The sequence below is a fragment of the Fistularia commersonii genome, chromosome 11 (genome assembly GCF_037954325.1).
Source record: "Fistularia commersonii isolate RoL2024-O1a breed Wild chromosome 11, RoL_Fcom_v1.0, whole genome shotgun sequence".
Classification (NCBI taxonomy): Eukaryota; Metazoa; Chordata; class Actinopteri; order Syngnathiformes; family Fistulariidae; genus Fistularia; species Fistularia commersonii.
The window spans coordinates 4,831,739-4,853,983 of NC_141294.1; the positions used below are offsets into that span (position 1 = coordinate 4,831,739).

A 22,245-nucleotide genomic window follows, 5' to 3' on the forward strand; every position below is an offset into this window, starting at 1 on the left:
GTTTTGTGACATTTCCCGACTGCGGAACGATTAAAAGAATATTCAATTCTATTCTCTTTTTCTTTTACAATGCTTACAATAAAAGCATTATCTATTTGTCTTTGCCAGGAGGTAAGTGATTGTCTTGATCAGTAGAAATAAATCATACAACTATATTAGGGACAATACTTTCTTTGGGGCTTATCAGACTTTTGACAATTCAATGTATGATTTATTAATCTATTCTTGAAGGTCAAGAGAGTGATCTCAAGTCCCTCGATCTGTTTTCCTCCTAGACACAATCACTGTTGAATACTGTATGAATCACATCTCAGCATGCATTGGTTCTTTGCAGGACCAATTTCCAACACTTTCCTGCAATCGCACAAGGAATTTATGGCCTTGCGATCAGTTTAGAAGTTATTTTGAGAGGACTTTCAACATAGTGGCCTTAGCTGCTTCCTTTCCTGTCCTTTTATTCCATTTCCTCAACCTTCAGGGGAATGACCTACCACATCACCTGACTCCGCCCGCTGTAAAATATTTTCCTTTTGCACCTAACATTTTAATTTAAGCAATAATTATCGATGTTACAGCGTAGGTTTAAACAGTGATGGGATGCATGAATAAGATAACAATTATTTCTGGAAATAATTATTTCAAGTATTTGCCAGCCGGGCTGCTCTTTTTATACAGTAAAATGAAAAAAAATATCCCAAAACAGCATCACTGCAGTTACAGGGTACTTCAATATTTAACAAAGGCTACATCAAAAGAGCTTAAAGCAGCTTAAACCAAACCGGAACAATGGAATCAAATTAAGGACCCAACAAATAAATGGCAAAAAGATGACTGAGTAAAACCCCGACTGTTAAGCTCTCAATCCATCAGCAAATTAGAAATATGAGAAAATAGTATGAGCTTGTGACAGTTTGATTAAAAATCCCATGCCACCCACTGAAACATCTATTTTAATGACTGTATTCAAACCAATTCCAAAGAACTTCAAATATGTATTATCACACTATTACCTGTCATTTCTGAAATCAGACTAGTGGTATCATTCTTCAAGCTAATACTTTGTAAGTAGAGCTGAACCCAAATATTTAGCTGATCAGATATGTGGTTTAATTATTTTGGTGTGTATTTTTTTTTCAATACCGGGGTTTTATTCACATTTGTTTTAATGGAGGATAACTAAATTGTAAAATAAGCAACCAGTAGTTGGGGGCACAGTGGTATCAGAAATAATTATTTTGAACAAAATTTAGATTTAATTCACTTCAGCAGCAAAAGTCGAAATTAAAGCAAGATAGTGAAATGAACTGGAGAGGAGAGAAATGAATTAGTCGGAATTAGGAATGAGGAATCAGTCGCAGCAAGACACAATATATGTGTGTAAATGAGAGGAACTCAGTTTGGAAAAGAGCTAAAGAAACAGATTAAAGCAGGTTGGAATGGGTGGAGAAAAGCGTCAGCGGTATTATGTCAAGAAAGGAAAGGTGGACAAGACAGCGGTGAGACCGGCGATGCTGTATAGACAGGAGGCAGAACTGGAGGTTGCAGAGATGAAGATGTTGATATTGTCTTTGGGAGTGACGAGGATGGAAAGGATCAGGAATGAGTTCATCAGAAGGACAGCATGTTAGATGTTTTGGAGAGAAGGTCAAAGAAGCCAGACTGAGATGGCTTGGTGATGTACAGAGGAGGGATAGTGAATATATCGGAAGACGGATATAATCAGGCAGGAGGTCTCGAGGAAGACCAAAGAGAAGATTTATGGATGTAGTGAGAGAGGATATGAAGTTAGTTGGTGTGAGTAAGTAAAATACAGAGAATAGGGTTCAATGGAGAAGGTGGCGACCACTGAAGGGAAAAGCCGAAAGGAAAAGAAGAAAATGAAATGAAATGACACATTAATATCCGATCAATGATTAAATATTAATTCATTACAAATAAATACCGATCATATAATACACGTGAAGTCATTTAATAAAAGGGATGGGATGCATTTTTTTGCTCTGGGATTCATGATGATGCACTCACATCATGTAATAACATGTGCCACAGATGGTTGATGGAGGGAGAGATGTGGAAACAGGGAAAGAGGAGTAAGGCAATGCTATCCATCTGAGGTGAAAACTAAACGCATCTGAGCCCTTTCAGACTGATTCTCAGCAAAAACCCTCCGCCAAGTCTTTGAATCGCGATTGAAGACAAGGCAAGTTTATCTTAACTGAGGCAGGTGAAAGTTAAAATGCACAGGATTGAAGCAACAACACACACAAGCCAGTTGAACGTGTGTATTTAGCTTGGATGTGAAGGTAGGTAACCTAGTCTTTGGTCAAGTGTTCCTTAGTTACAACTCCAGGCAATCAAAACCAAACTTCTTGTCTAAAGTATTTGAGAAAGATCCAGAAACTCACTTTCAGTGCTTGATATTTTAAAAGGATGAGCAACTGTTTTTTTTGAAGGTTCAAACTATATTTAATCAGCATGTACAGTATGTGGACTGCTCCCAAATGAACATTATGATAGAAATCAAACTCCATTAGAAACGACACAGGAAAATACAAATTTGTAGTAGTATGAAATTTTGTTAATGCACTGAAGCCTAATGTATATTACTGATAGATATGTTCTTCTTTTCCTTTCAGCTTTTCCCCTCAGGCGTCGCCACATCGAATCAACCTTCTCCATCCAACTCCATTCTCTGTATCCTCCTCTCTCACACTAACTAACTTCTTATCCTCTCTCACAACGTCCAAAACTCTTTTCTTTGGTCTTCCTCTAGAAGTCCTGCCTAGCAGCTCCAATTCCAGCATCGTCTACTAATATATTCACTATTTGGTATTCTAGATATCCCCATCATTGAACTAACATTCAGTGGAAATGTCAACATTTGAAAAGATTAGTAGATTGACTGTGCTGCACCGGAGGATTCTGAGTGACTGGATGTGAAATATTACAGCCAGTTTTCACTCTCAAATGTTCACTCTAGAATCATAGCTGCGATCTTGCAAGTACTTGCAGGAAAAGACAGTTGCACAATAGAGTGAGAAAGAAACCAAGATTTGAAGGGGTGGCTTGGATAAAAGGTGGCAATTACTAGTACGTTTCGACTCAGAGAGAAGACCGCCCCTTACATACTGACCTGTCATTTTGGGAAACAGTGGGAAGGCGTGAAATGAAGCAGTAAGATAAAGCTAAATGTCACCTCTTCCAAACTGCAAAGGAAAATAGATAGATAGATAGATAGATAGATAGATAGATAGATAGATAGATAGATAGATAGATAGATAGATAGATAGATAGATAGATAGATAGATAGATAGATAGACAGACAGACAGACAGACAGACAGACAGACAGACAGACAGACAGACAGACAGACAGACAGACAGACAGACAGATAGACAGATAGACAGATAGATAGATAGACAGATAGATAGATAGATAGATAGATAGATAGATAGATAAGATAAGATAAGATAAGAACAACTTTATTAATCCCGAAGGAAATTGTTGTGCCAGAGTTACAGAAAATATAACAGTAATAAAAAATAAAAAGAAAAAGGCAGGATTAGAAATAAAAAAAAAACTATGAACTATAAAGTGTCTCAGTGAAACTATAAAGTGTCTTAGTAAACAAGTGATAAAACTATAAGTGTCTTAGTAACAAGTGAGATAAGGAGTGCACAATAGTATGATAAAAGGAAAAATTGTAGTGTAGCTGTTATGAAATTAAATATTGCACAGTTCTGAATATTGCACAGAGAAATTAAATATTGCAGTTGTTTTTTTTTAGGTTAAAGATAGGTTTTTATAGATAGACAGACGGACGGACGGACGGACAGACAGACAGACAGACAGACAGACAGACAGACAGACAGACAGACAGACAGATAGACAGATAGACAGATAGATAGATAGATAGATAGATAGATAGATAGAGTTATTATGAATAAGCTGACAATTGTGAAATATAGATATGAGGTATATACATGATTCAGAATGCTGCCATGGAGGGCATGAGATATTGGAGGCGCCTCAGTGCATTTCTCTGCAGGCAGATTCAACCATTGCACTGTCTGATGGCACCAGACTGGAATGCTTTTTTTTATGGTTGTTCCGTTAAAGTTGCATGAACATCTCATTCATTTTAGATTTTGCGGTGTGTCTGAGTACATCTTTTGAATCATTTCCGTATGCCTTTGTATTCAGTCATTAGAAAAGTAAAAGCACTTACAGCCTACATGCAGGCAACAGGGAGAATCCCTTATCTCTTTAAAATAAAAAAAAAACAACTTTGCATTTCATGTGAGTTAATATCAGGGCACATCTCGCAGCCTACCAAACGGAGATGCTTGTATTTCTAAAGGTTATCGAGGGGTTTCTACAATCTGTTAAAGATGAGACACCAAAAGGGACGGACGTAAACATATATTGTCATGTAAATCTTATTTAAGACCACCTGCATCACATCAGGTGCAAACTGCAACAATCAACCCTTACACAAGGCCAACTTCCTTTTTTCACAGAGGCTACTCAGAGGACAGTTATTTGTTTTACTGTCTTAGCTTGGGGAGACGAAGTGGGTTTTAGCTTGCAGGAAGCATATATATCTCTTTATGTCAGTGTGTTTTGAAAAACTGATAATATTTCCAGTGGATTTGAGCCACACTACAACAACTTCAGTAATTAAACTGAGATGTACTGGGTATCGAAACCGGTATCTTCGCTTGCTTGCTTAACCCTCCCTAAGTATCACTGAGGTTTCATTTTGTAGAAACAATTAAAATAACAAAAAAGCAGGCATATTTTAAACCACTAGGATGAGATCTGTCTGATGGCAACTTCCTCAAACAAAGGGTCGGAAAGTACGAAACTGACTTTTATATGACTTCCACTCAGAGATTTATGTGAGAGGTCAAGTAAATAGTCGAGTGTTTTTTTTATCTTTCAGTGCAGGATTTTACCACTATGAATAGTTTTCACTAGGTTAAGTGCAATCCTTTGAGATCCATTTTCCCACAAATGCACAATGCTTGAAGGAATATGTTTGTCAGTAAACATTTTTTCTAACCACAACCAATCAGATCACAGGAGACTTTCGGGAGATTTAGGGGGGTTAAATCTCTTAATTTAGGGTTATTTAAGTCCTACAAGAGGATGTTGGGTTTCTTCCAGCTTCCTTTTATATCTGTATTCTGTAGTCACACGTGAAACCTGTCACGCAAGAGGCCAAGGCACCAAATTATTTATGAAACAAAAATAAAACCACAAGAAGATGCATTAAGTTTGCTGTAAAGTCCCTCAATTTGGTTCAACAGATGATGAAAAGGTCAAATATTCCAACTGGAACTTTTTATTTGGATGACAAGTCACTGCAAGATGTTTTCAACCCCCCTGGCTTATATCTTTGTAAACACACAGCATTCTATTTCTGTGGAAAATGAATAGAAAAAGCCCATATGGTCTTTTATTGCAGGTTGACTCTATAGGTTCTGCCCTAAGTGGAGTCTGTCACTGCAGCGTGGCCGTTTATGCTTAATTATTCCACTGCCTCCAGCTATAGATTGGGGGAAGGTGTACTTAACTTCAGAAATACACATTAGCAAACTCTTAAAATCTAATTAGGTTTGAGGTCTCAAAGCTCCCAACACCTTCCTCAAACTTTTTTCCCCCAAAGCATCAGCTTGTATTCAGCATATTGCTCGGAAAAGTGAGATCAAATAGTTTCTTTTAAAACCAGCGCCTCCTCCGTGTCAGCCACAAAAAGTTTGAAATCCCCTCTGAGATATAATATAGCAAAACTGCAAGGTGGGAATCATTCATCATTTATCAGTCTTGTTATGCAGAGAGGGCCTCTTAGGGGCAGGAGTCAGTCCCAGCAGGACCTGGGTGAGAGGTGGGATTTAACCTTAACCATTTGGAAGTCAGACCACAGGGCAAAGTGTCAAGATGAAAATATTCACTCTCTCACATGAAGATGATTCATTTCGCTGTGTCTTATTTTTCTTCTTTTTTGTACAGCACCTAAATGAAAAATGCTTATTATTATCACAATCTGGATTATTATAACTATTATATTATTATTATTATTATTGCTGTTGTTGTTGTTATTATTGTTATTATTTAAAATAAACCAGATTAAATAATGGTTGAATGGATTTCTTCCAACCAACCAGCTGCTTGCCACTGCACACTATGCCAACTGCAATGTGGAACTGTAAATGACTAATTAAAAAAAAAAAAAAAAAAAATCCAAATAAAAAGAAAACAACATGCATGCTTGGTTAAAAAAATATTCATAATGAAAAAGAAAGGAAGAAGTTAATCGATGAATAAAAATCTGAAAATAAATACAAACGAAACAAATTTGGACTGAACCGATTTTAAAAAGTGAGTGACAGATACATAAAATTACACCCTAAAAAAATGACAAACACTTAACACACACTTAAGTCCAGATGCAGGAATCTACTTAGCAATTAGCCAAAAGGATTTCACATGTATGTTTTGTTTTGTCTGGAATTCTTGACTCCATCAAATGTGACTCTGAAATCTTGTGATGCATTCTAATATTCACTACAATTTGGCATGACCGTCATTCAGCTTTTTCTCATTTTCAATGACCTAAGAGTGTTTTATTTGAATGTTCCTTGCCTACTGGTCTAAATTGCTGTTTTACACTACAATAGCTATGTAGTGAGGTGGCAAACATGTGGCGCTTGTTTTTATTCTCTTTTTATCTATATATTTTTTTTCTAGTTTCCTGCTCTGCTTCATCTGAGCTGCCCAAATGCATTAGACGCACCCTGTGAAGCCCCCAGAGTCATGATCTGTTTCCATTTAGCGAGCCTCTGCTTTTCATTCTCTCAAAAGGTTTTAACACAGAAACCTCAGCAACTTAAAATGTCTCAACCAGGCTGCAACACTGTCAAAAAAGAAATCACTCACATGCCCTGCTTTGGCCGGTCCGGAAATAATTCTTGCATCGATAATTTCCGGACCGGTACCGGTAAGACATAGTTTCCGTACTGTTGTGTGAAGAAAGTGACTTGCGTTTCTCTTTGTGTACACATTGTAATAAGTGGCAAAACTGATAATTGGTTCGCTTACGGCGGATACGACATATCCATTGTAGTTGCCATCCGTCAATATTCCAGGTCAAAAAATGTATATGGTTTTTGTTTCAAGTGAATTCACCAATGTACAGGACTGTCTGAGAAAATTAGAATATTGTGATAAAGTTCTTTATCTTCTGTAATGCAATTACAAAAACAAAAATGTCATACATTCTGGATTCATTACAAATCAACTGAAATATTGCAAGCCTTTTATTATTTTAATATTGCTGATTATGGCTTACACCTTAAGAAAACTCAATAATCCTATCTCAAAATATTAGAATATCATGAAAAAGTAATTTTTGTTTTTTTTAATTGCGTTACAGAAGATAAAGAACTTTATCACAACATTCGAATTTTCTGAGACAGTCCTGTATGTAGGTCATGGTCAATATTTGTCTCAAAGAGAAGGTATCTGGTTATGCCTGGTACACAGCATAGCGTCCAAGAATCTGGCCTATCCGGTAATGGTCATCTCATTTCCCTTCCCTACCCACTCTCTATATTGCTTGCTGAAGGAGACGTTATTTTTTTTCTTTTTTTCCAGTGTTCCAGCCTTCTTACTCCCCTGCAGACCAATGTTTGTCAAACAAGTGAATAAGTTAGTGAGAAGGTTGCCTAGCTACATGCTGCTTTCCAAAGACAGGGAAGAAAACAAGATGATGATGATGATGATAGTGATGCGGTGATTGTGAAGATAGTATGAATAAAGAGGAAAAATACTGGTCATCTGATGTCATATACAGTGGATTCAATTTCATTTTGGAAGATAAATTAGCTGGATAAAAACCCTCATAATAGTGGAAAATTGTTAAATGTCACGGGAGATTTGTTATGCAGTCTACAACAACACCGAAAGTCAAATTGTAGCTGGTTCCGAGCAGTGAAAATGGTCCGGATATAGTGTGAAACATGAGCAGTAATGCTGCTGAGCAAGCTGTTTATAATAAATCCATTACTGTATCTTGTGCTTGTGCTTCTTTCTATTTTCACCACAGTCCTTTTCTACCAAGCCTCTCCCTACTTGAATGACCAGTCCTCTGTGAACTAAAATTGTCTATTTTCTTTACAGATTACCTACAGCAAAGGGAAACTAGGTTATCTTTAAATTATCTTAAATTAAAAAGCAGTTGATACAATCAGTCTATACAGTGTATAACTTAGTTAACTGATTATGATGTTTAAAGTTAAATCATTTGTAACACAAAAACAGAGAATATTCAGTTTGAGATCTGATATATTTCGATTATGTAGGTTACCCCCAGATTTTTTTTTGTTTCAGTAAGAGTGGAGTTGATGGAATTTGAAGGATTCTATGGCGGCAGTCGATGACATTGAGAAACCATGATAGACACACATGTCTGAATTGCATGCATATGTCAGCAGGGGATTATTAAATTCCATATATTAGAATTAACTGAATACATTATACATAGAGTTTTTTTTTTAATTATTTTTTGGGTTAAAGAACACATTTTTTTGTTTCTTTTTTGCAAATGGGCTACAGAACAAATCATAAATAAGTGGGTTGTTTTGTTGGTTTAATAATGCTCTTAATTGCAAGCTCTTAATTCAAATCCAACAAAAACAAATACAACCTCCCACTATATTCAGCGTTTATAGAACGCACTATGAATTCTATTTGTTCTGAGAACTGCTTTTAATTTAACTGCTTTTATGCACATTGCTTTCCCTGAATGGTGGCCTGTTATTTCAACATTCCTCCCTTAGGTGCACGTTGCTGTCACACACAGATAACTGGCTCCAGGTGTATCTGTAGAGGGTAAAATGTCTCACATCCCCTCAACTAACAGACAGCTGTTACACTCATGCATCCTAACCCATCACCATCTGTGTCTCTAGAGCTGCCAATGCCTTTGGAACTGATTCGAAATGTTCCCTTTAAGAATGTTAACAATCTCAGTGAGCAATAGAGCAATACTTTGTTAGTGGATAACAGTTAATACGATACGCAGTCACATTCATGACTTGCCACGATTACGTTATTACTCTTGGGCTGGATAACAATGTCAAGTTTGTTTTGAATGTCGTACCAGTGAGGGTATTAGTGCATGGATGCAGGGAGGGAAAGAAGCCAGCCAGCGCTGTTTTGTCAGCTCAGTGACCAGCTGCAACTGTTGCTCGGACACGTAGCAAGTCCACCATCAAGAGCAGTTGCATGTGTTTGTGAGCTACATGGACCTGATACCTTCTTAGTATCGTATTCTTAAAAAACAAAACAGCACGCTCTCACAACTGAGACGTCGAACATGTGTTTAAAACTATAAATGCTACCTGACTACCTGCTCTTACCGGCTCTTTCAATAATTTGAGAATTTGGCTTCTTAAAACTAGGCTAGTCTTAAAATGGGGAAGTTCAACTCACGATAATTGTATTTTTGCTTTTTTTTTTTTTTTTTTTTTTTTTCATCTTCATTGTTTTGCTGTGAGTTCCTGAACTGTAGAGATATCAGGACTTAGTACGTATTATGTAGTACGTATTAAAATATGCCATATATTCAATACTATAAAGGAATTTTCTTTTGAGGTGCAAATCAACCAAAAAAAAATAAAAATTTTGAGACTGCAGATATTTCTCCATAAACTTGTGGCCCAGCTTCTCAAGGCAACCATGAGACGTCTTTATGGTCGCTTCCGGTAAATATGTGATATGGAGAGGAAATAGTTCCTCAAAAAAAGCGTCTGACTTCAGTTTAAAGTCTGTGGATTTTCACATGGGACCGGGTTATGACTTCAGAAAAGTACTCTATGATTTTTTTTTTCCCTCCCCAATGTAATTTTCTTAGCACTTTTGCCACTTCAAGCTAAATTCCAGTCAGTTAGGGAAAAGAAAGAAAAGAAACCATCTATATGACTGATAGTTCTAAAATATATTACTTTTCATCTCTGACATTGCAATGTTTATCAGACCAAATATCAATCTCATGTTACTCATTAAAAAAATGCTGTTTAAACTGTGCAATTACCTCATATCACTTATGTCTCGCAAATCTGATATCTACAAAATCCACTTACTAATTAACATGGCACAAATACATCCATGAAAATAACTAAGGTTGAAAATACCGTCAACTGCAACTATTCATATTTCAAGACACTCACATAAATTTTTCGTTTAATCTATGTCTCTTTAAAAAAGAAGTTAAAAAGGAATCAAAAATGCCGGACTAAAGCATCAGGCTACTCTCTCCTTCTATGTTTTTTTTCAATTTCTGAGAAAAAAGATGAAAATATAGAGGCTCCGTCATCTTGAAAGAACACACAAGCTTCTCCGGGAATATTATAAAAGAAAAGCATTGCTCCTGGGAGCCGACACTTGCATGGTAAAGTCAAGTATTTATTTATTTTGCTTCATGCCGCCTGCACTCCAAAGGGTGGCCTGGTGAACTCAGTGGCTCGAAATGTAATACTCTTCAGTGAAGACGCACAGCCACTTGGGGGTTTCATGACCGATGCTACCTATACATCAGAAGACTTTGAAAAGACTCCCTGAAAACCATCATCTCACACCTGCTCACATCACAAGACAAGTTTTCACAGTTTTTAATCGCACTCTATCATCAGCCTGAAATTTTACAAAGACTGTGAATCTTACTGGATCACAGTAAGCGCACAGAGACCTGGCCATCACCATCAATAACACCGTGGTAAGGCCAACCCCACTGCGAGAAATTTGGGTATGGTCCTAGACAACCAACTGGCAGCAGTCGCACGTTGCTGAAGATTCCTCCTCTACAACATCAGGATAAGAATAAGAACAACTTTATTTATCTCGAAGGAAATTGTTGTGCCAGAGTTTCAAGTAAAACATAACAATAATAGATAATAGTAAGAAGGAGGGAGAATAAGAAATACTAATAAAAATATAAAGTGTCAAAGTCGAGGCTATAAAGTGTTTTAAGGTCTTAAAAAGTACAAAGATTTGAATGTTCCCTTCGGCTGAAGGAAGAGGAATTAAAAAGTCTGATAGCCTCAGGTAGGAAAGACCTGTGGCGTTCCGCGGATTCCTCACAGAGGATACGGCGCAGATACTCATCCGGGCTCTAGTCATCTCGCGTTTGTGGACTCCTGCAACTCCCTTCTTGCCGGTGCCCCGGCGGCGACCATCAGACCTCTGGAGCTTTTTCAGAAAGCGGCAGCCCGCCTGCAGTTCAACCGTCCCAATGTCTCCCACACAACTCCCCTTCTTATGTCCCTACACCGGCTCCCGGTAGCCGCCCGCATCAAGTTCAAGTCCCCGGTGCTCGCCTACCGGGCGGTGAATGGGACAGCCCCGTCTCATCTCCAGGATATGGTCAAGCCACACGTCCCTACCCGTCCCCTCGATCTGCCACCTCCCTCCGGGCGACCGTCCACCCCATCGCTCAGAGCCCCCGATCGAACCGGTCTCGGCTCTTCTCGGTCTCGCCTCCTCAGTGGTGGAAGGAACTACCGAAAAAGGTCAGAACAGCAGGGTCGCTGCCCATCTTTCGCCGTAAGCTGAAAACATACCTCTTCACCAAGCACTACATTACTAATCACACTTAGCCCCGAACCCCCCCGCCAAAAAAAAACAAAAAGGATGGAAATGAATGTAAATATGTATACGGTTCTCAGATTGCTATCCGGTTGAGTGGTCACTTCTGACATCCGACTGTTGGTACTTTGGATCTTCGGAGACTGAATTGCACTTCTTGTAAGTCTCTTTGGATAAAAGCGTCTGCCAAATGACGGTAAAGTAATGTAATGTAATGGTCACTATCTACAAGACTATAACTACATTCTTTCAGTCATGTTTTTTTCCTGACATGCAATGTTTTCATTGGGAATTTGCAGAGCTTCTGCTTTGTCAGTCCATCACTTTCAGTCTCCACTCGGTCGTGATATATTGAAGGGTTGAGGCCGTACAAGCAGGGCTTTTCAGGGCACCATCATCCGCTCCTCTAATGATCAGTACGTCCTTCGCCATTCCCTTTCATTCATGCCGCCAACAAATATCACCTGCTGCCTATACCACTCTGGTGATTGTTTGTTATCATGTTTTCCTATTCCCTCTTTTTTGAAGGTCATCTATTAGTTGCTGATTGTGTTATGCCACCTAAAGACTGAAAGACTTGCGATAATATCAAACGCAATTGGCATTGTCATAAGCCCAAGACGAGTAAAAGACTGATTTGAAACATACCACCTATCCTTGATGATCAAGATGACAGAAAACACAAACTCCAAAAATGTACCTGACTTTCAGTTTTTAGTCTGCAACCGTGAAAAACCTTTGACATAAGCCCCGCAAAAGCTTCGACCTCTCACCATAGTTCTGGGGGCAAATACTTTCCCTTACTGATCTGCCCATTCAGCAAAGTATAGCAGCACTGTTCCACAGACAAAGCCTAAAAAAGAGTTCTGCCGTTGCACTGGAGGCGTTCAAATAGGAAGTAATGTGGCTCAACCTGTCTGCCAAGAACAGACGCAAACAGGGTGGAAGAAGGAGAAGAGAGGAAGTCTGCAAACACGTGGAGACGGAAGTCAAATAACCTCAATGAATAACCAGCAAAACTTGCGTGGATGAGCGGGACGCGTGTTAGATGGCTGATAACACACTTAAAATTGTGAGAAAATTGTAGAAAAATACGATCGGTTTCAGTCAACTCTGGAGAATACTTAAATCCAATTTTAATAAATGAGTCTTTGTTTATAAGACGATGGAATGCCAACAGGGACACGTGACAGCTGTGTAATTTTTCCCTTAGCTGAGCCCGGGCCAATCCCATCAAATGCAAAGGAATGCATTCCTGAAGCCTTCTCAGCCCAGGTAGTCAAACAGTCTTCCCGTCAAACTATGTGAAGGTTGAACAACTCCTTGCATCCCATCATGTACGTGCCAGTTTGGGTTTTTTTTTTTCCCACCTATTAAGAAAATCCTTGCAATATAATCACAATAGCACAGACATTTTTCAAAGGGGGCGGTCGGGACATGTACCAATCGCTCTGACTATGATCGGGGAAAAGCGATTGTTTATATAAAAATATTTAGGGCTTCTGAAAACATGTTTTGTATTCTGTCATGTTCCTCTTAAAATATGATGATTTGACCTACCTAGACTTGAACAAAAGCAGGTTTCCTCACTGACTAAACCCTGTCTAGAGGCCATTCTGAGCATCGGAAGAAAATAAATCAGCACTGTTTGGACACATGTGCTCATGTGTGAATGGTATTTATAGATCACGGAAGCACGCAGTCACCGCTGGAAGACTGTTTGCTAAATAAGAAAGCGAAAAGCTTAGCATGGGGTCTTTTGCTGCTGTTGCTTGCCAGCTCTGTTCTCAGCAGTGTAATGCTAAACAGCTGCTCAGTCCTGCAAATACACGCTCTATGCCTTCACTACAGGCCGATGCCACTTGTATACTGAGTGACAAGGAGACATAGCCGCTGGCTGATAGTCACCTTACAGTTATTTAAGTGATCTGTTTCATTCCATCCAAGCTTTGAAATGAACGCCGCATTTCATTTCCCCATGTCAGTTCCCTGGCCAATACACCAGTATATCTGAGAAAATCAAAATAAAAGCAAAACTGAGAAATCGCGCCTTACTGTAATTCTCTGTAGGGCAAAGTGATAGTAGGTGGGAAACAAGTCACGGGGGAGAACGAGCACAGACTAAAAGCACCGATATGTTACGACAGAAAACAAATTAAATCAAATGTGACCATAACTGTAATGACATTTATTTGACTGTGTGAAAGTTGAGGCCAATTGTGAAGTTGAATTTATTTGTAAAAATAATTTAATATGCTTCGCAAGCAGGTGTGTTGGAACCATTTAAAACATCAAACCAACACACGATTAAAAACTTAAAAAAAATAACATTAGCATTTCAGGAATCACAGAGGGAGTGGAGATCCTCTATAATATAGGCATCGTATTTCGAATACATTTCGCAGTTTTAACGTTGACGTGGTCTTGTGCGTGACTAACATGCTTCACGTAACAAGTGCACGGCAACAAAAGAATCATTAGGACCTTCCGATGAATTCGGCACACATTCAATCCACCTTCATCAAAGCACACGTACTCACGTCTAAACTAAACAGCTGTTCCGTCACTCCTCTTCTACCGAAACACGCCGACGTTTCCTGCAGGAAACACCGAAGGTCGGTTAAACTGTTTTCAATGTTTTCACTTATTTTGAAGTGTCTTTGGGATGTTTGACGGACGCCGAATTTGAAATCGACCCGTAATTGAAATAAAATAGCCTCAGATTTTATTCTGCACTTTAGAATAATGTTGGCTTTGTCAAAGACGTGTCGAATCGCATGAAAATAGAACTACGATTGGTTGCTCGAGAGGGAGACGCGGTGGGGCGGGTGGTGGTGTTGCTTGTAGTAGTAGCTGTGGCGGGGTGGTGGGGAAGAGGAGGGAAGGGGGGGGGGAATCCGACCGAAGCTCTGTGACAACACAATGACATCGAATATTGACATTATTATGAATAAAACGCAAATCGCTCAAAAACATAACGCCCCCCCCACCTCCCCTCGCCCCTCCTGCAGGTTGCGAAACGGCCGTCGCTACGCGTAGTAAACAAGTCGACATGGTTCTTGAAGGGGGGGGGATCGTTCACAAAATACTCTTCACAAATACAGAACATGTGTGCGATTGGATTTGTGTGTGTGTTTGACAATTCCACCGGCTTGACTGTGCACATACCCTTCTCCGGTTTGACTGTGTCAACCGCATCCACAGTTGAGCTTCGGACTGGATGGACCAAACTGTCAATCTTCTCTCAACCGCGGCCGACGGTGGTCGTCAACATCGACGGACTGACGGGAGCTTCTCTCCCCCACCACACACACACTTTTAGGGGTCGGTGCGAAGAATAAAAACAAAAATGAAATGTAAAATGACAGAAATAAAAGAACGGTAGATGGGTGGGGGGGGGGGGAAGGAGAAAAAACGCGTGTCGATGCTTCCTGATTTAGGTACGGCGGTGATGATGATGTTTGTAAGGGGTGGGGCGGAATGCAGCCTTTTGGTTCACACACACACACACACACACTGAGCGCTCAGAACACGTCCGTGCACGTCCGTGGAAGAGCGCTTTGTCGTGGTTCATCGCCGGGAAGGCTTGGAGAAACATTTTCTTATATGACTCTTTTTTTTTTTTTTTTTTTAAATGATAGTTACTCAAGCGCACAAATCCCACCTGCAGGGATTTCTTGTGTTTTGTTTTCCTTATAAGGGTGCCTTGCTCATAGTCTCAGGGAAAGTAACTCATCAGTAATTCACGCAGTTATTTGTGCGTTTTTCTTGGTGTTGCCAAATAGGAGGCCGTATTCACACACCTGACTTTGCGTGAACAATGGTTGTGGACGCACTTTGTCATGTGGGGTATTAAAAGAGTTTTATACACAGTCTCCTTTATTTGTCACAGTAATGATAATACCGATCATTATCAGTGTTATTATTATTAATAATAATACCTAATTTATGATTAATTAATCTACTGCAAATTATACATTGTTGTTATTATGATGGTTGGGTCATGTACAGAGGAGGAATAGTGAATATATTGGTTGACGGATGCTGGAATTGGAGGTCTTGAGAAGATTTATGGATGTAGTGAGAATAGATATGAAGGTGGTTGATGTGAGAGGGGGATACGGAGTATAAGGTTAGATAGAGAAAGTTGGTTCGCTGTGGCGACCCCTGAAGGGAAAAGCCAAAGGGAAAATAAGACAAAGACTATCTAGGTATGTGCCGTGCTAAGTACGATTTTCTAACTGGCCCCACACTGTATATTAGACGCTATATTTATATTGTAGCGAGTCATGAATGTAGGGGTTTATGTTGATGCTTGTTTTCTGTGTGATTTTGGAGTTTCTAGGAATGATGTGGGTGTGGTTTGGGGAGCAATGAATTCTGTTTTTTTTTTTTGTTTTGTTTTGTTTTGTTTTTACCTGAAATTGAGGAGGAACAGTTCATTGCATTGCAGGCTTGTGTGGCGTGGCTGTGACCAATACAGCTATTGCTCATTAAACGGACATTTTAGCGTCACATTTTCCCTGACTAAAACGCCACGCTATATTTTTTTTCAGAATTTATGAAATAAATCACAATTCTAGCACCCGCACTCATCACATATCCCCTCACTGAAATATTAGAAATATGTATGCAAGACCACCTCCACTCATCTACCAAAGAGTGATAAGAAATCTAATGTTTGGTTCAAATGTTTTTTTTTCTACTGAAGACATGGATTTGCAATTGTTTTTCTCAGGACAGTCAGAACTTGTGAAAACAATATGAGACAATTACCATCTGATGCAACCCAAAGGCTTTTAGCATCTATATGGTGAATATTAGTGACTTTAGAATATTTGGCAGAACATGGCTTTAGGTTTCCGTCAAAAAATCCAATTTGCAGCTGGCGCTATTAAGATTTTTAATGGTCTTCGGTAAATTGTAAGTGTGCAGGTGTTGGCACCAACCAAAGCCAGAGGGGACTAGCTGTACTTAACCTACAGATTAGTTTCCTCAGTGTGTTAAGGTTTCTGGAGAGTGCTTTCTGCAGCCTGTAGAATAGATGTGGAAATTTTGCATGAGCGTGTGTTTGTGTTGGTCTGCGTCTCTGCCCGTATTTGTGTTTATGTGTGCTGCACCAGACGCTCAGAATCTGCAGTGGGTTCTTGATAGAATCTCCTCAGGAATGAAACAAACCAGCAAGGTGAAATAGACCCCAGGTTACCGGCATGGCCGGTGTCATTAGTAATACTTATTCTGACATGATAATGTGTTTTGGGGCTGGTGGACAAGGAGTCATGGTGACCCCCTGTAAACCCTGGGTGATGCACCCTTTCTACTGGCTATATCTTTGGCTCAGAACCCTGCCAGGACACTGTTGCATAACATCCCATTTGCCAAGGTTAACCTTCAGTTTTTGCCTGGGAAATAAATGTGTTGCATAAAAGTATCATTCGCATCTAAATAGGATCTTTGTTTTTAGACAAGGTCCCTACTGATCGACTTCTGTGAAGACAAGATCAGGGTACCTATTTATTTCATTTTAAAGCAGGACTATTACAAAGACTGACAAGAAATAGGGCAAACCTGAAATAAAAGAAGCCCCCAATATACAATAGCTGACATACTAGTTAAGTGTCCCCCTAAACCCTGATTTTTATCTCTACAAAAGCAGGTTTTATCATGGGTGCTTGCTAACTTACTTGATGTTTACTTTCTGTACTTTGAAGAAGCTAACAATAAATGACACAAATAAAATGCAGCTCCCATGTAATGATATTTAGCACTTTAACAGCTATACTTCAGACAAATAGTATATACTCTAAGGCATAGGTGTCAATCTCTTGCCCGCAAGCCAAATTTGGCACTGTAATTATATTTGGCCCGCAAAGCCATACCAAATGACTATTAGAGCCGGCCCACCGGGATAGTCTACAGTGCATGTGCCACTAATTCTACAAATCCCAGAATTTTCTGCTGGTGTTTTGGCGCAAAAATCACAACAGGACCCATAAATGCCCTCTCCTCTGTTGAGAGTAGTAGTGACCTTATGCTAATACTGGCACCCTGCTACTTAGGCAGAAAACAGGATTTTGCATGTGTGCAATATTAAGTTATATATTGTATAGTATTAAGCTATGCTTGTTCTATACTTAGTTTTAAGCAAAAATTGTTTGGGTCCATATGAAAAGGTTCATTGTTACATCTGGAGGAAGATTTTTTTTCAATAAATATCAAAGTTGGTCTGCGACTTTGTCCCAGTTTTGAATTTTGCCCCACTGTGTATTTGAGTTTGACACCCCTGCTCTAAGGTATACTCTTGGTATAGATGTGAAAGATAAAGAGGATGCATTCTGCCTTTCGCCTGCAAGCTGTTTGGTGCCTCAGGACCCATGTGCTTATGCCCTATTGTAGCTTTCATCATTCAAGTAGTGGTCCCAGCCAAAAGTGGTCATACAGCAGTGCTTTTGGCTTTTCAAACACACCTCTGTTTTCCTCAGCCAAGCCACTGATGTAACACATTGTGTTTTAGGTCACTTCTTATTATTGGCAAGCCACTGTCAAGTTCATGTTCAGACATGTAGCACAAAGCACGATTTCTTTGTTGGTCTTGTGTACTTATGCTGCATTTAATGTGTTTGGTTGCAGGACTGTAGAAAAGGGCAGGACACAACCTTGAGGTTCTCAGGTGCAGACATGGCAGTGGGTTTAAGGTACTTTGTGAACAAAACTGAACAGTGAATTTTAGAATATCTGTTTTAAATGCAGCGTGTCAGTATTTTCTCCTCAAGTACAAACTATACCTTTTAGTAGAATAACCTGTATGTGGATGCATTATATATTGGGCAGATGTTACTCTCTGTCATTTCACTCCAATCACACTTTCTCGGCAGTCTGGCCAATACTCGAATCCCATTATGATCTGCCAGTCTGTCACCCATTACTGCAAATTGCCTATGGTTGGCCAGTCAGCAGAGGAAGGCACATGTATTGTTTACTTTGGAAAACACAGAAATACACTTCATATATATATATATATATAAGTATATATACATTTTTTTTTCTGACAATAGATATCACTATGTCCATGTGAGACCTGAAGTGAATAGAAACGGTAATGATGTCAATGCTTCCAGACAGGTTGTGAATCCACCAACCCATGTGGTTTGCAGAGGGCAATGACCTCAGCCCGGACAACCATTATCTCCTTATTTACCCGTACCAAATAAGGCTATTGAGATTTGTACCTATTCACCACAAAAGATAATTGTTTTTGAGGAAAAATAAATAAAATTTGACGGAGTTCTTAAAACTGCCGTACTCGCACCTGGCTATGTTACAGTGAAGCATTATATTGGTTCAGAAATGCACTCTTAATTTAGATAAGATATTCACTGCTGAAATTTTTGGATTTGAATGGGTTATATTGGTCATTTAAGAGGACAACTAAGAAAGCCAAATGTTTTTTGTTTCCTGAGGCACCTCTGTTATAATAATAATAATAATGATAATAATAATAATAATAATAATAATAATACCTAACCCTTATTATTATTATTATTATTATTATATTTTTGATGTGATCATTTGTGACTTCATATGAGTACAAAAATACAAGAGCACATAGCAGCCAATGATCCACGTTTCATCATATATCCTTTGACTAAGTGAGAAAGGACGTTGCAAGTTATTAGGAATAAATGTAGAAAATGTAATGATAATTATTTTATATAATGTTCTCCAGTTGATACTCCCCTAGTGCCTCTACCCACTTCTCTTTGTGTGTGTGTGTGTTTGCATGTGCACGGGTGCCGGGGCACAGAAACATAGGCTATTATTGGAACCTTCGAATTCTATTCTGTCACATCCATCTTGCAGGATCATTGAACCAGCTCAGTCAATACAGATTCTCACACACATTATCATTTTTTTAGTCATCTAGTCAATCCTATTATTTTTTATTTTCTCCCTGCATGTCTGCCTGCTCATCTTTTGACTCATATCGACCCTACGTCTCATGAGCACTGGAGTTCAACCAAGCTCAGTTTTTTCCTTAAATTCATCTATTGGCTAAACTCAATCATCCTTCTGTGCTTTGTATAATCAGCCTTCAGCTCAAGCTTGCAATTTAATTCCTTTTTTCCAAATAGCACTCTCCTCATGTTGCTGTGTCTGGCCTTTTGGCTCATTACCTAAGCCCTGTATCGCTAAATTTGATACAGATGTATAATTTCAGAAATATCCTGAAGCCTGTTTAATAATTTGCTTAAAAAAATAACATTCATGCACGGATCTTTATTCATGCTACTATTATCAGGGTTGCAACCTGTTTTCATTGAAATATGGCGTTCGTAAAACAAAACAAAATCCTTGGTGGTATCATTGTAAAGTAATATAGCAAGTGGGTTTTATTAAGTTCTGTGCCAGACAGTGGGTGACAAATTGTGTGACAGACAGACTGAGTGAAATGTGTCACAACAGTCTCTATTTTAAAAAATGCACCCCAGAGGAGTGCTTTCATAACTCTCGAGATGAATGTCACAGTAACAGGGCTACAAGTAATCTTTATCCTGAGATCATCTAATTATTTGGTAAAGACATTTTTTTTTTCTTTTTATCATGCTTGGGTGTCTACAAAGCATGGATGTTAAAAAAGTTTGTTGAGAACTCAGGGACAATTCATTCACTTATTAAACTACCATTTTGCAAATGATCACAAGATGGCTTAAGCTCCGCAGTCAAAGTGACAATTCAAGGTGCCTGAAAGCCTGAATGGTTCAGTTCAGTATAAACAGTAGACTGTGTGGTAAAAATAGATTTGGGATTTGTTTTGGATAAGAAGGCTCAGTCATGAGATGTCTGTTTAGACATTTAGCTAAAAGGAGTAGATGCTTAAAAGGTTGTTGGAGTGGTTGTTAGAATAACCTTTGTAGGTTGTTAACCTACTCATGGTACTTGAGAAGGAAGCCAACACATGCAGGAAATGGCAGAACCCTCTGGCAAGGGTTTTCTTGAGGAAGTACTTCAGGTTCAAGATCATGCAGATTTAATTTCCTTCGGTTTTATACTTCATTGAACAGTATTCTCTTTTTGAGAAGAACTGATATAAGACAGTGTAATGGAAAAGCTGCTTTTGTGTATTATTTTCAGTCCAGCTTTGTTGAAGACGTTGTCTTGAAAAGCGTGTAATTCCCATCCAAGTGCTATTAAGATAAAGTTGGATAAGATAAGATAGTCTTTTATTAGTCCGACAATGGGGAAATGAGTTTGAAGCGGTGCTTTTCCTCCCAAAACATGGAAACCTGGATGGAAAGTTGGAAAAAAATGGGAAAATTGCCCTCGTGTGTGAATGATTGTCTCTATATGTGGCCCTGCAATTGACCAGCGACCCATGCAGGGTTGCCCTCTTGCCTAGTGACAGCTGGGATAGGCTCCAGCATCCCTTGTGACCCTAAATGTAGGATAAGCAGTAGATACAGTAATGGATAGATGGATTTGTTTTCGTCACTACACGTCCGTCAGCTCTGCAGCCTCAGCAGGGTCCTGCAGGATGCATGTTTGCCTCATCAGTCTGCATGTGCTTCGTAGACTTTGAGAAGGCATTCGACCGTTGTTCCTCGGGGAGTCCTGTGGAGGGTTCTCCGGGGAGTATGGGGTCCAGGTACACCTGATACGGCCCACCGTTCAGTCCCTGTCCTGCTGGTGTCAGAGCTTGGGCCGCACCGCCGGCAGTCAGTCGGATTCCTTTTACCAGTGAGGGTTTGCACTCTGCCACGGCTGCCCCTTTTCACCGATTCTAATCATAACATTTATGAACAGGATATCTAGGTGCAGCCAGGTGGGCCACCTCAAGATTGCGTCATTTTGGCAGATGATGCGGCTTCACCCGAGCGTAATCTCCAACTCTCACTGGATTAGTTCGCAGCCAAGTGTGAAGTAGCCGGGATGAAAATCATCACCTGTAAATCAGATGCCGTGGTCCCCGGCAGGAAAAGGGTGGAGTTCCCTCTCCGGGTCGGGGATATCAGAAACATGGATGGGGTTGAGAGAAAGTTATGAGTAAGCTATTATTGAGTCTCAGACTTGTAAGGAAATTGTAGAAATAAGTAACAAATAACGTTTCTCTAATTTTGATTCTGATTATTGGAGTGAAATAGCAGATGCTCTGTGTATACCTGTCGAAAACATAGCATGGTGGCAAAACATCACTGAAAGAATCTTTTCAAAATCATCAGTCTTAAGCCTTTAGGTCTAAGCCCAGCATCAGGGTAGATAAACATGTGCACACATAATGTTTTTACCAAAACATTTAATTGTGACTACTGTGAGATGTTATATATATATATATATTTTTTTTTTTTGTGAGTAGCCACTAAAACTCAAAAGTTTAAGGAAAAACTGCCAGACTCCAAAAAAACAAAGTACATTTACCTTTTATGATGAAAAAACATGATGAAAAAAACAAGTTACAACAATTATATTCTTTACTGTGTTAGTGTTCGAATAGTTTAGTAATTCCAGCACAATCCCCCTGTCCCTCTGAGCTATGGGAAATATTTGCTGTTGCAGTTTACTTTTAAAATCACACTCTTTTTAGCTGCTTTTTTTCCTCACT

At 39.2% G+C, this 22,245-nt stretch overlaps 1 protein-coding gene across 2 annotated transcripts in view; it reads right to left on the bottom strand.

Annotated features, from left to right (window-relative positions):
* The window catches only part of mbpb (myelin basic protein b), a 40,178-nt gene extending 25,086 nt beyond the window's left edge, over positions 1 to 15,092 (bottom strand). Inside the window, exons 1-2 of one of the 2 annotated variants that reach the window (XM_086154614.1) lie at positions 14,817 to 15,092; positions 14,189 to 14,245 (exon numbers count right to left, since the gene is read on the bottom strand). The gene's annotated coding sequence lies outside the window, so the exon portion shown is untranslated. The remainder of the gene's footprint in view (positions 1 to 14,188; positions 14,246 to 14,816) is intronic. The other variant, XM_086154615.1, reaches the window with a different exon arrangement.
* Between the last annotated feature and the right edge of the window lie 7,153 nt (positions 15,093 to 22,245).